General features: G+C 41.3%; 1 pseudogene; it reads left to right on the plus strand.

The window, feature by feature from the left end:
* LOC115113191 (serine-rich coiled-coil domain-containing protein 2-like) overlaps positions 1-13,139 on the plus strand; it is a 70,109-nt pseudogene that overhangs the window by 47,679 nt on the left and 9,291 nt on the right.

Raw genomic sequence — 13,139 nt, forward strand, 5'->3', positions numbered from 1 at the left:
TGCCCCCAGACACACACACACACACACACACAAACGTCTTAGATTCTAAGCTAACTTTTGGATGACCGTGACCTCTCTTTCTCTCTGTGAAGACGCTAACGGGATGTCCCATTTTGAACGCTCAGAGAGGGGGGGACGACAAGGTCACTGGAGGAGAAGGCAGCATCACTGGAATGGACCGGATCACTTCCACAATGACACCAGGTGAGAATCAGTAGCTATCCTACAGCATGAAAATGGTAAAAATACCAAACATAACATAGTATGCTAGGTGTGCTATATTTAAGTAATAAGGCACGGGGGGTGTTGTATATGGCCAATATACCATGGATAAGGGCTGTTCTTATGCATGATGCAACGCAGAGTGCTTGGATACAGTCCTTAGCTGTGGTATGTTGGCCATATACCTCTAACCCCTGAGGTGCTTTATTGCTATTATAAACAAGTTACCAATGTAATTAGAGCAGTAAAAATAAATGTTTTGTCATGTCTGTGGTATATGGTCTGATATACCACTGCTGTCAGCCAATCAGCATTCAGGGCTCGAACCACCCACTTGATAATCGTGAATATGAAGCTCCAGGGTGAAATGATTTACAAAAAGTCAGAGTGCATTTTGTAAATGACTTAATTTGCCCATTTACACCTAGTCAATGTGGCAAATATAAATATCTGACTGCCTCTCTCCCCCCCACTCCCACTCCCAGGGATCCAGTGTTCCAGCAGTATGATGGTTATGCTGGCCCTGTGGGGTTCAGGGTAGGCCCCCGGCCCTTTCCTCCCGTAGGGAGACACAATGGACACACGGGGGCGCTGGACGAGCTCACACTCAAACATATGGCCCAGGACTGCAGCTCAGTGAAAAACCAGCTGCTTACACTCAAGAGTTTATTACAGGTAACACACACTCCCTCAAAGGCTCGAATGTAGTCCTCGGGAACTCAATGTAATTCCAATCTAATCACTCTGTTGAGTTGAGCTATGACTAAGCAAGTGGAAATCATATCTTGTAACTGTTGTCAGCTCCTTTTACAATTAAATAGATTTAGCATCCAATAAAATGTAACTTTAGTAGAATAACTATTATGTCAAGGTTTGAGTTTACACTTCGCTAGATGGAGGCTGCTGATGTTGTATCAAGCAGTAGCTTTATAGGAGTTTATCACACATCCAGGTGGGAGAAGGCTTCTGAAGTTGAAAGGCAGTAGAAATCTGCATTGCTGCCACAGTGACACTCTATGCCTACTTGTGAGGATGTAGCAGAGATACACACTGAATCTCTCCCACATCTCCTTAGATGGAGAGATTTCTGGAGAAGAGAACTGGTTTGATATGATGTAATCATAGAAAATAGCTGCTGGCTTTACTGTGCTTTACTGAGAATGTCACATGTCTCATGTCCATGGCTTGCGAGTGAATGACTGTGGCACATGGTTTTATTCTATGTGTCACTCATCTCCTCTTACCTCTTACTACGACCCTGCTCTTCCCTTGTGGGTTACCTGTGGTACCTAATCACTTAATAGATCTGTCGGTATCAGATGACACATTCCATTTAACAGACACACACACACACGCGCACACACGCACACACACACACACACACACACACACAGTGTGTGATGTGACGTGTGAGACAGCTAATCAGTAGTGTCCAGCCTCGGACTGTACAGCGTCTCATGTCTGGCCCTGTAGGACCCCAATATCTACCTTAGTGTCAGGCTGGTTGATATTGGCTTTGGCCTCACAGCCCTCAACAGATTACATTCTTCCAAAACAAGTCAACTGTGCCCCAAGATTATCTCTGACATGACATGACAAACACATATCGACACACAGTTCACTTTCTGTGATGGTAATTGTATTTGCTTGTCAGAGCTGCGATTCTGTTCATTATCTCCAAAAATGTTTGATTCATGTTCATTTGATATTTGACTAGTCATCTAATTGACAAAGTATGTTTGTTTTCTTTAATTAACAGGGTAGTTTGGCCTTGAGCACCAAACAGTTTGTTGGCCCGCCCATTAGTTCTTCTCTTCTTAATTGTTTCTTTGGAGCTGTAATGTTGTGCTCTGGGCAGCAGCTGTAAAATGCATCTCTACTTTAGTCATAATTGATCTATCTGAGCTACAAGCAACAGGCTGTATCGGTGTACCTAGCTGACTATAGGCAAGCTAGAGCGTCCAAAAGCAGAAAATTACAGTTCTTTCGGGATACACAGTGAACATGTCCCTCTGCTTGAGAAAAGTTATTTTTATGTCTACCAAACTGCTTCAAGGCCCTTATCAGCCATTCTACAGAATAATCTACCGAAGAAGCTCCCAACTATGTAGCAATTAGTAGTATCATTATAATAGCATATAAAATACAATATACCTACAGCTAGTTCTCCTTTCTGCCCAGCATAGTACTGTTCAGAATACTGAATCTTATGTTGTGTTTTTTCTGATGTTTGTAGATGGAGGACGGTGGCCCAGAGGTTGTTGAGGGCGGTGAAGAGGATAACAGCATGACCCTACAGGTAGGACCCCACCTGGAAAAACACTATTTCGGACATTGAGCCAAAACAAGTAGCATTGTTAGACTAGAAATTAACCACTGTGCGTTTTTCAGTTGGAGGAGCTAATGAAGGAGGTGTGGAAGCTCAGGGAGGAGCTGAGGAATAAGGAGAGATCAATCGCTCAGCTCACACTACAGCAACAGCAGCTACAGCAACAGGGGGTGAGTCTCCAGGAGGGGTCAGCGAGAGGACGGCAGTCATTCTCTGCCAGTGCACGACAGCTGCTTAGTGCAACATTGGGTTATGTGGGAGTTGTGGTTTTACTTATACCATAGTCAGACATCTACATATGTGGGAATGGTAATCTCAGTTCTGTTAGCTTTTACCTGGATCCATCAGTGTTGTAACGTTCATTAGTGTTCAGGAGCTAGTGGTCTCGTTAGGCAAAAAAACAGACTGTCCACTGATGTTATTCAAATTCCCCATGTACAGTAATACCAAATGTATGGAATCCCTGAAGCCCAAGGCAAAACAAATACATTATAAATGTAGACTCATTTGAACAACTTAGTATCTCGTTCAAATTACATAGTTTTCTCGTTTGAATTACTTAGTAAAAAAATGTTATTTTGTCAAATTAGACCTAATTTCTTATGCAGCTTGTCAGTCAGTGTAATGGTTGCTGCAGCCATTCATTCGCTGATTCCACCCATTGATATTATTATTCATTGACAGTTCTTTGATAGCCTAAAGCAGGGCTGCTTTTTAATTCCAGATCATTTAAGTGGGCGAGTGTGGAGGGAGGAGCAGAGCGTAATTCGAGAAGATTTGGAAAATGGTGAAGCCTTGTCTCCCGCACCTATTTTGCTCTGGTATTGCTCAGCCACAAGCTCTGGGCATGCTTTTCATAGCATTTTTGTTTCCTTTTTCACTATCACTTTTAATTAGGCCTATTTGGTTGTAATTATTTAGCCTATCCCACCCACAGTAGCCTACATCTAGTTTATATTCTACTTTCTAACATTAGGATATGTCATTTCTATTTTGAAGGACTTCAAATGTATTAACGCATGTTTCAGGTAGGCAATACATAGGCTGCTGTAAAATGTAGAAACACCATAATATAATAATAATATATTTATTTAATGAAGCAAAAATTTCATAAATAAATCTTAAATGATAAAGGCCAGAATCGGTTTATTTTCATAAATGAAAGGGAATAAATAATCTCAAACTGCAACGGTCAAATGATTTGCACACAGAAGCAAGCGCCACCAAGCATCACATGTGCATTGAGTATGGGAAATGCGCTCTACAAATTAAATATTTATTATGACACAAGGCGAGACCCAGATGCAGACTCAGGAGGCAGATGGTTAGAGTCTTACAATGTTTATTAATCCAAAAGGAGTAGGCAAGAGAATGGTTGTGGATAGGTGAAAGGTCAAAACCAGATCAGAGTCCAGGAGGTACAGAGTGGCAGACAGGCTCGTGGTCAAGGCAGGCAGAATGGTCAGGCAGGGGAGTACAGAGTCCAGAAACAGGCAAGGGTCAAAACCGGGAGGACTAGAAAAAGGAGAATAGCAAAAAGCAGGAGAACGGGAAAACCGCTGGTTGACTTGGAAACATACAAGGCAAACTGGCACAGAGAGACAGGAAACACAGGGATAAATACACTGGGGAAAATAAGCGACACCTGGAGGGGGTGGAGACAATCATAGGGACAGGTGAAACAGATCAAGGCGTGACAATATAATAATAATTATTATTATTAAGACAGAACAATACACATGTGAAAACTTAATTACATAAAGGAATATTATTGTAAATCTAGCCATAATATAAACAAGTGAAAGGAGAATTTAATATATACTGAACAAAAATATAAACGCAACATGTAAAGTGTTGGTCCCATGTTTCATGAGCTGAATTAAAAGATCCCAGAAATGTTCCATATGCACAAAAAGCTTCTTTCTCTCAAATGTTGTGCACAAATTTGTTTACATCCCTGTTAGTCAGCATTTCTCCTTTGCCAAGATAATCCATCCACTTGACAGGTGTCAAGTGCTGTTTAATCAAGAGGCTGATTAAACAGCATGATTATTACACAGGTGCACCTTGTGCTGGGGATAATAAAAGGCCACTCTAAAATGTGCAGTTTTGTCACACAAAAAAATGCAACAGATGTCTCAAGTTTTGAGGGAGTGTGCAATTGGCATGCTGACTACAGGAATGTCCCACAGAGCTGTTGCCTGAGAATCATGTCATAAGCTGCCTCCAACGTCATTTTGGAGAATTTGGAAGTACGTCCGCAGACCAAGTGTAACCACGCCAGCCAAGGACCTCCACATTCGGCTTCTTCACCTGCGGGGTCGTCTGAGACCAGTCAGCCGGACAGCTGAACCCTTTTCTGGGGAAAAACTCATTTTGATTGGCTGCGTCTCTGCCCAGTCATGTGAAATCCATAAATTAAGGCCTAATTTATTTTTCTTAAATTGACTGATTTCCTTATATGAACTGTAACTCAGTAAAATCATAGAAATATTGCATGTTGAGTTGATATTTTTGTTCAGTATATTTCAAAAGCCTGAAATTGAAAAATACATTGAGATGAAGCCAATCCCTTGTGTGGATTCTATTTCCCGAAAATGTTATTGTGCCATTTATTTTTTGGGATTGATGAAAGAAAGCAAGTTGGTGGCCAGTACAGTGCAATAACCTTTTGTGAACTATTTACAGACAATATATACAAATTAAAACATCTAGAAGCAAATCAGCCTGAATATCAGGAAGCACAACTGCAACAGGTTTCGAGTCGACTACTAATTCATAAGCACATCTGAAACGGTTCTTTAGAGATTGCAACCCCTCTGTCCTCTATGTTCATTCCACATGGACCTATTGACCCAGCTGTGGATACGTACTACAGAGTGATGCATAAAGACATATCCAAGTTGGAGGCCTCTATCCCCTATTTCAGGAATAACTTTACGCGCTCTGAGAAACAAGCCCAGTGGACATGGGAGGCACTGATACTTTACAAGACTGCACTGTCTACTAGACTGAAGTACTCAGGCAACTGAATGATCAAACGTTCTATAAGAGACGGATTACAAACAAAACAGCTTTTGGCTGTAATCGACAGTCACAGACAGCATGCAAAATGGTGGTATTACCAAAAGAGAACACAGATTATTGGTGCGTAAAAACAGTTCCACACCAGTAATCTACAATCTAAATCTCCAAAGGGACAGGACGAATCTTCTTTGCGATATCAGACCAGGTTTGGCAGAAGGTATGAAGATCTCTACCTCGTATTGTGACACATTTGTTACCAAAGACCAATTAGACATTAGTTCAACTATTTCCCGCTAATAAAAACAACTCCACACAATATTATTGTACATATCATCCATGCACACCTCAGACATTTTTTGCCCAGTAGGTGGCTTTTGACTCCTGGTAGCTTGAAATGTTTGAAAGAGCCTTATCAGTCTGCGTCAGCCTGCACAAAATAGTAAGGTAATAATTGTTAATTTGTGGTTTTATTATTATTATTATTATTATTATTGCTACTGCTGTATGAGGCTATACAACTGCCACAGCAAGTCAAATCCATCCTTTACTCACGGTTCTCCCTCTCAAGCACTACTTCTCGAGGATGCATTCCAAAAGTGTGTGTGTGTGTGTGTGTGTGTGTGTGTGTGTGTGTGTGTGTGTGTGTGTGTGTGTGTGTGTGTGTGTGTGTGTGTGTGTGTGTGTGTGTGTGTGTGTGTGTGTGTGTGTGTGTGTGTGTGTGTGTGTGTAGCCCTTTCATTAACTGTTCAGCAGTCTTATGTTATGGCTTGGAGGTTGTTGTCATCGGTGCTATTGAAAAGAGCTTCCTTAAGTTTCAGTATACAATTAGCATACTCTTTAAAGATGAAACAAAGTCATCTTTTTATTTAGGTGATTTAAAGTATTTGTTCCTGTTATTGTGAACTATATGATATAACAAGTTAAACCTTTCTATTGAAGGCCTATCACAAAGCTCTTTTTGTATTCTGGTAGGCTAATAAAAACATGTTGTTTGCAGCAGGACCCAGCCTATTATCTCTGAAGTTCATGAATGTATTGGTGATGAATACTTTAGCTGTATGTTTAGGCTACTATTAAAGTACTCATATAGGCCACTTCTCTGTCAGACTGCGCAAGATATCTAGTCCGACCAGTAAGTGAGGTGGAAGCAATTCCCTTATGATATCAAGCTACCTCCCGAAATTGGTTCTATTGATCTAAAATGTTTGTTTACCTCTTGTGTTGCACACATTTAATTCTAGCTCACAATCAAGGATGGCTGTGTATTCCCTCCAGCAGTAGTGAAGTGTAGACTATGTAGCCGTGTGATACTGCCCTACTGGACTCTATGTCGGTCCCTACTTAAATGTAATTGATTTTTGAGAAATAACATCCCACACATGGGGGTGGCTTCATCTCAATGTATTTAAAATGTTTGTAATCAAGCTTTTACATTTGTGTTTTCCTGTCTATATAATGCTAATATTTTTTTTATTTGTAGGGTGCATTCCCCATGCTCAGTGCACATGTGAAGCTTGTTGGTGCTTGCTTGTGTGCACAAACGGTTTGACCTCTGCACTTTGACATGATTTATTCCCCTTTATTTATGAAAAGGAGCTGATACTGTCCTTTATTATTTACATGTACATGTTTTAGCTTAATTAAATTGATTTATATTATGGTATTTCTATTCCAAGATAAGCAAACATTCATTTTACAGTAGTCTATGTCTTGCCTACCTGAAACATCTATAATAGATTACCTTCAAAATAGAAACGACATATCCTATTGTTAGAAAGTAGAATATAAACTAGATATAGGCTACTGTAGGTGGGGTAGGCTAAATAATTACAACCGAATAGAGGAAATGAAAAATGCTAGGGAGAGCATGCCCAGAGCTTGTGACTGAGCAATACCTAAGCGAAATTGGAGCCAGGAGAGAAGCTGACACCATTTTAAAAAATCAGCTTGAATTACGCTCTGCTCTGCACTCACCCACTTACATGCTCTGGCATTCAAAAGCAGCCCTGTTTTAGGCTATCAAAGAAATAATGAATAATCACATTAATGGAATCAATGAAGGAATGGCTGTAGCAAACCATTACACGGTCTGAGAAGCTGCATAACAAATGAGAACTAATTCGACTAAATAGCTATTCTTTTACTAAGTCCTTCAAACGAGATACTAAGTAATTGGAATGAGATACTAAGTCTTTCAAACGAGATACAAAGTCGTACAAACAAAATAATTCCAAGAGTATGTTTTTTGTTTGTTTTTGGCCTTGAGCTTCAGGGCCTCCTTACAGCAAAGTCAGGTACAGTAATAGAAAATGTCAGAGCAACATCAATGTTCCAACCTCTCCAGCTCTCCCAATTCCAATAAGAATATCCCACATAGCATCTTCTCTCCCTCACACTTCTGCCACCTCTAACACACACGCAACCAGTGTCTGGATATTTGCCCATCTCTGTCTGAACTTTAAGAACTGAGAATGGGAAAAATCAAGCGAGAGAGAGATGGATAGAAAAGATTGAGAGAGGATGAACTGCAGTAGGGAAGGATTCTGATTGAAACGGATAGACAATAATGTAGAATTACCAAGGACACAGAGAGAAAGATTAAGGGAGTTATGTAATGGAATATTAGATGAGAGCCAGATAAGGAGAGATAGAATAATAGAGGGACGGGGAGAGAGAGAATAACAGAGAGACAGATAGATAGAATAATATAATGAGCCAGATAAAGGGAGAAAGAAATGCTGAATTCTCTGTGGGGTGAGCTGCCAAAATACTTTAAGTTTTGACGTTTGAGTTTGTGTGTCTGCTTTGTCAGCAGTTGATGCAGAGCTGCAGATGTTCTGTCATTAGCAAAGGGTGGTTTTGGTTTTTTTTTTTCTCTGAGGAGAGAGACAGACATGTGGGTATGTTGAATTTTAATGTAGCTTAGCTCTTCATTGATTATGAGGTTGGATTGTATTGAATATTAATATTAACCTCACCTCACTCAACATTGGGGCTCCTGGAATGAATACATTGTTTAACGACAAACTGTCAATTACCAACTGATCCACTGATATAATCCAAACTTCAAAACCCACTGGGGATGACCTACAAGCTCATAGAGTTAATAGGGTCTACTAGTTATGTCTAGACTAGAGACTGTTTTTGTATCTTCATTAGAACCCAAAGACTCAGAAACAAGTTCCACACATGCAGTTTTTGAATACCAACTCACCCTAGTACATCATTCATTTGTTTTTGTTCTTTTCCTGATACAGTAGTGGTAACTCTCTCTCTCCTCCCCCAGCCTGCTCATGCTGCCCAGTCCGGGAGGGGTCACTGCCACCAGAGGACACAGTCACTCGGGGGGAACAGACGAACTCACCACGACAAAGCCACACAGACCTCTTGGAGAGGACAAGGACACAGCCAAGCGGTGAGTACACCTACAGTATATACTGTATATCTGGAGAGTGGAGACCTAAATCCAGTTTGTCTCCAATCTGTCCACTACTATGTCCACTACTGTGTCAGTCATCAAGCCAGTCCATCACCTATAGTCCCCACCCTCACACTATCCCCCCATTCAACATACTCTCTCACCTATCACTGGTACTACATTGCCCAATCCCCCCTTCATACTCCCACCCCATCACCATTTCCCTATATGGTGGAATCATTTGATGGATGGTGAGACTGACTGTGTGCTTGAGACAAGCCGTCAGCTCTCAGCCATGTACAGGTGTAGTGACTTATTTTTTCTTTCATCCTCTGTCTGTTTCCATCTCACTTAGTCTTTCCCCATTTAATTATTCTATTTCCCCGTCTGATATACCTTCTCCCTTTCTGTTGCTTTCTTTTTATCCACTATTCGGTTGTGTGATGGTTTTGCTTCTAACTCTTTGTAGGGAAACACAGTCGATGATGATAACTTTGACATTGTCCAAATTGCTCTGAAAGGTTAGGAGGAATATAGTGAAGTGGTTTATGATGAGTAGAGGGGAAAAAAAGAGTGTAAACAAACAGAAATCAGATGACAACCGCAGGGTGTTTCTCTCTCTCTCTCTTTTCTCTTTATTTCACAGTATCAAAGTTCCAGGTTTCACACTGTTTAGTTTTGCACGTTTTATGCTGTACTGCAGATTGCACTTCCCATCCTCTCTACATCTGTCCTTTATCTCCTACCTCTCCCTCTCTCTCCCACTCCCTCCCTCTCTCCCCTCACAGTTCAAAGGGCTGTTGGAGCAGGTAGAAAATGTGGTTTATCTTCTCCTCTGATCTTAGTTCCCACCACTACTGTTAACGTGTGACATCCTGTGTCCTGCCTACTAGTCCCTGTATAGGGGTTTACCCAATGCATTACACTACTACTGTCCAATGACCAGGATGTTGTTTGGGCTTATAAATGTTTAAACTGTTATGGAATTGGAGAATTTATATACACCACACTTTGATAAATTTAACGTAGTCCACTGTAACTTCGGGAGATATGAAGGGTTATTAGATATAACTCTTAAGTTCCCATGGCTTAGTTGATACACTGTTAACTAGGGTTTTGGCAATGTATGGAATGACAGATCGTCCCATCGTCCTCTCCGAACATTGCGGAGCACGGAGGGGTCAATTGGCTGGAAGAATCATAGACATTAAAACCAGTAGGTAGTGACATCATCCATATAATCTTATGGAAAACTCCCGATGGCTCATGAAGCCTGAAGTATTTGAATTTGAAGCGTGCCATATTGCTGAAAAGGGCTGAATGGCACTAACAAGTTGCTACGGATCATGGTGAAAGTTTCCGTAACTAGCAAAGGATCATGGTCGACAAACAGTAGTCGTTTTCATCCTGCCTGAGAGAGTAAACCAACCAGGCACGAGCCTCTTCGTAGCCTGCCGGCCTGTGATTGGTCTGTGTCATCAAGTGGTCCTGTGTGTCGACAAATGTAGTAGTCAGAATGGATCACTATTTAATGAAATATCTAGATTTGTAGCAAAGTTTTAAATAATTGACAGCGGGGATCGAACTTGATCATAGCTTTAGAGACCAAAACATCCGTACATTTTTTGGGGGTTTGGCCTTTCTGGCGATCGTAATTTACATACTGTAGGCTTTCTATGGCAGACCAGGGGATTTTGCACTGCTGGGTTGCAACAGTATGCAGTCACTAGCAGAGCTTGTGACTTCATGCTCCAGACCGGACACTTGGTGCCTGGGAAGAACACAATATAAAGGACACATTGGTTATACCAGAACTGTGATTTGGTGCATAATGTCATTCTTCTTTTTTAATTTGTTACAAAAGCCACAATAAACAATCTCATTGAATCAATATTCAAACAAAAGTGTTAGACCTAGTTACTGTTGAAACGATTCCAGGCTGCAGAATGATTTTCAAATAGGGGGAACTATGTTTCTCTTGTCCATAAAAATACTCCGATATACAGTGGGGCAAAAAAGTATTTAGTCAGCCACCAATTGTGCAAGTTCTCCCACATAAAAAGACTGACATTCTGCGCTGCTTTGGTACTCTCCTCTCTTTCTACAATCTAAATTGTTCTCTTGCATTATGTTTTAGATCCAGTATGTAGCTTTGTGCAATACCAGAAAAAATCCACATAGAAATGAGAGTAATACATTACATGATTAAAAGTATGTGAATACCTGCTCGTCAAACATCTCATTCCAAAATCATGGGCATTAATATGGATTTGGTCTCTCCTTTGCTGCTATAACAGCCTCCACTCTTCTGGGAAGGCTTTCCACTAGATGTTGGAACATTGCTGCAGGGACTTGCTTCTATTCAGCCACAAGAGCATTAGTGAGGTTGGTCACTGATGTTGGGTGAAATCGGCCTGGCTCAAAGTCAATGTTCCAATTCATCCCATAAGTGTTCGATGGAGTAGAGGTCAGGGCTTTGTGCAGGCCAGTCAAGTTCTTCCACAACGATCTCAACAAACCATTTCTTTATGGACCTCTCTTTGTGCACGGGGGCATTGTCATGCTGAAACATGAAGTTGGAAGGACAGAATCATCTAGAATGTCATTGTATGCTGTACCATTAATATGTCCATTCACTGGAATTAAGGGGCCTTGCCAGAACCATGAAAAACATCCCCAGACCATTATTGCTCCTTCACCAAACTTTCCAGTTGCCACTATGCATTGGGGTCGGTAGCGCTCTCCTGGCATCCGCCAATCCCAGATTCGTCTGTCGGACTGCTAGATGGTGAAACGTGATTCATCACTCCAGAGAACGCTTTGTGGAAACAACGTTGATTCATTTATTTGCCATACTGGGAAATACATAGCCTGTCTGTGACATACAGCCCACTTGGATCTTCTTTGAGGAAGTAGGGGAGGAGCAAACTGGCTGCAGTGATCTTCAGACCTTAAATTGTGTAATAAAAAGACTGGATTAAAGTAAATATAATTAGAACGGCTGCATACTGTAAAGGCTACATGAGAAATGTCATGACAGATTTTTGGAACCGAGGTCAGAGGAGCAGACAGTCAATTACATAACTAGAGATGGTCTTGTTATGCTGCTGGAAATGTGATGGAATAAACAATGTGGGAATAAACTATCAAAGCCAGCAGATAATTATGGTCTGGGTAGGCACAATGGTGTAAAAAGTTTATTAGTGTGTGAGTACTGTGAGTAGGAAAATGGAAGCCTTTATATATCCCTTCCCTGTCTGGTCTCTCAATGAGGAACACTTTTGAATGAGCGCTGTGCACACATCCATGTATTGCCAGGTAGTCAGGTACACTATATATACAAACGTATGTGGAGAACCCTTCAAAATAGTGGATTCGGCTTTCAGGTGTATAAAATTGAGCACACAGCCATGCAATCTCTATAGACAAACATTGGCAGTAGAATGGCCTTACTGAAGAGCTCAGTGACTTTCAATGTGGCACCATCATAGGATGCATCCTTTCCAACAAGTCAGTTCGTTAAATGTATGCTCAGCTAGAGCTGCCCTGGTCAACTGTAAGTGCTGTTATTGGGAAGTGGAAAAGTCCAGGAGCAACAACGGCTCAGCTGTGAAGTGGTAAGCCCACACAAACTCACAGAACGGGACCGCAGAGTGTGAAGTGCGTAGCATTTAAAAATCTTCTGTCCTCGGTTGCAACACTCACTACAGAGATCCAAACTGCCTCTGGAAGCAACATGAGCACAATAACTGTTCATCGGAAGCTTCATGAAATGGGTTTCCATGGCCAAGCAGCCGCCCACAAGCCTAAGATTGCCATACCAAGCGTTGGCTGGAGTGGTGTTGTTACGACTTCTACTGAAGTCGATGCCTCTCCTTGTTTGGGCGGTGTTCGGCAGTCGACGTCGCCGGTCTTCTACCCATCGCCGATCCATTTTTCATTTGTTTTGTCTCGTTTTCCCACACACCTGGTTCTCATTTCCCTCATTATGTGTTGTGTATTTAACCCTCTGTTCCCCCCATGTCTTTGTGTGGTATTGTTTATTGTAAGTGCTTGTGCACATTTTGTTTGACTGGTGCGCGTCGGGTTATTGTGCCCATACTTTGCATTTCTTATGCCATTGGTTTTACTATTAAACTGCTC

This window comes from Oncorhynchus nerka, linkage group LG28, assembly GCF_034236695.1.
Source record: "Oncorhynchus nerka isolate Pitt River linkage group LG28, Oner_Uvic_2.0, whole genome shotgun sequence".
Lineage (NCBI taxonomy): Eukaryota > Metazoa > Chordata > Actinopteri > Salmoniformes > Salmonidae > Oncorhynchus > Oncorhynchus nerka.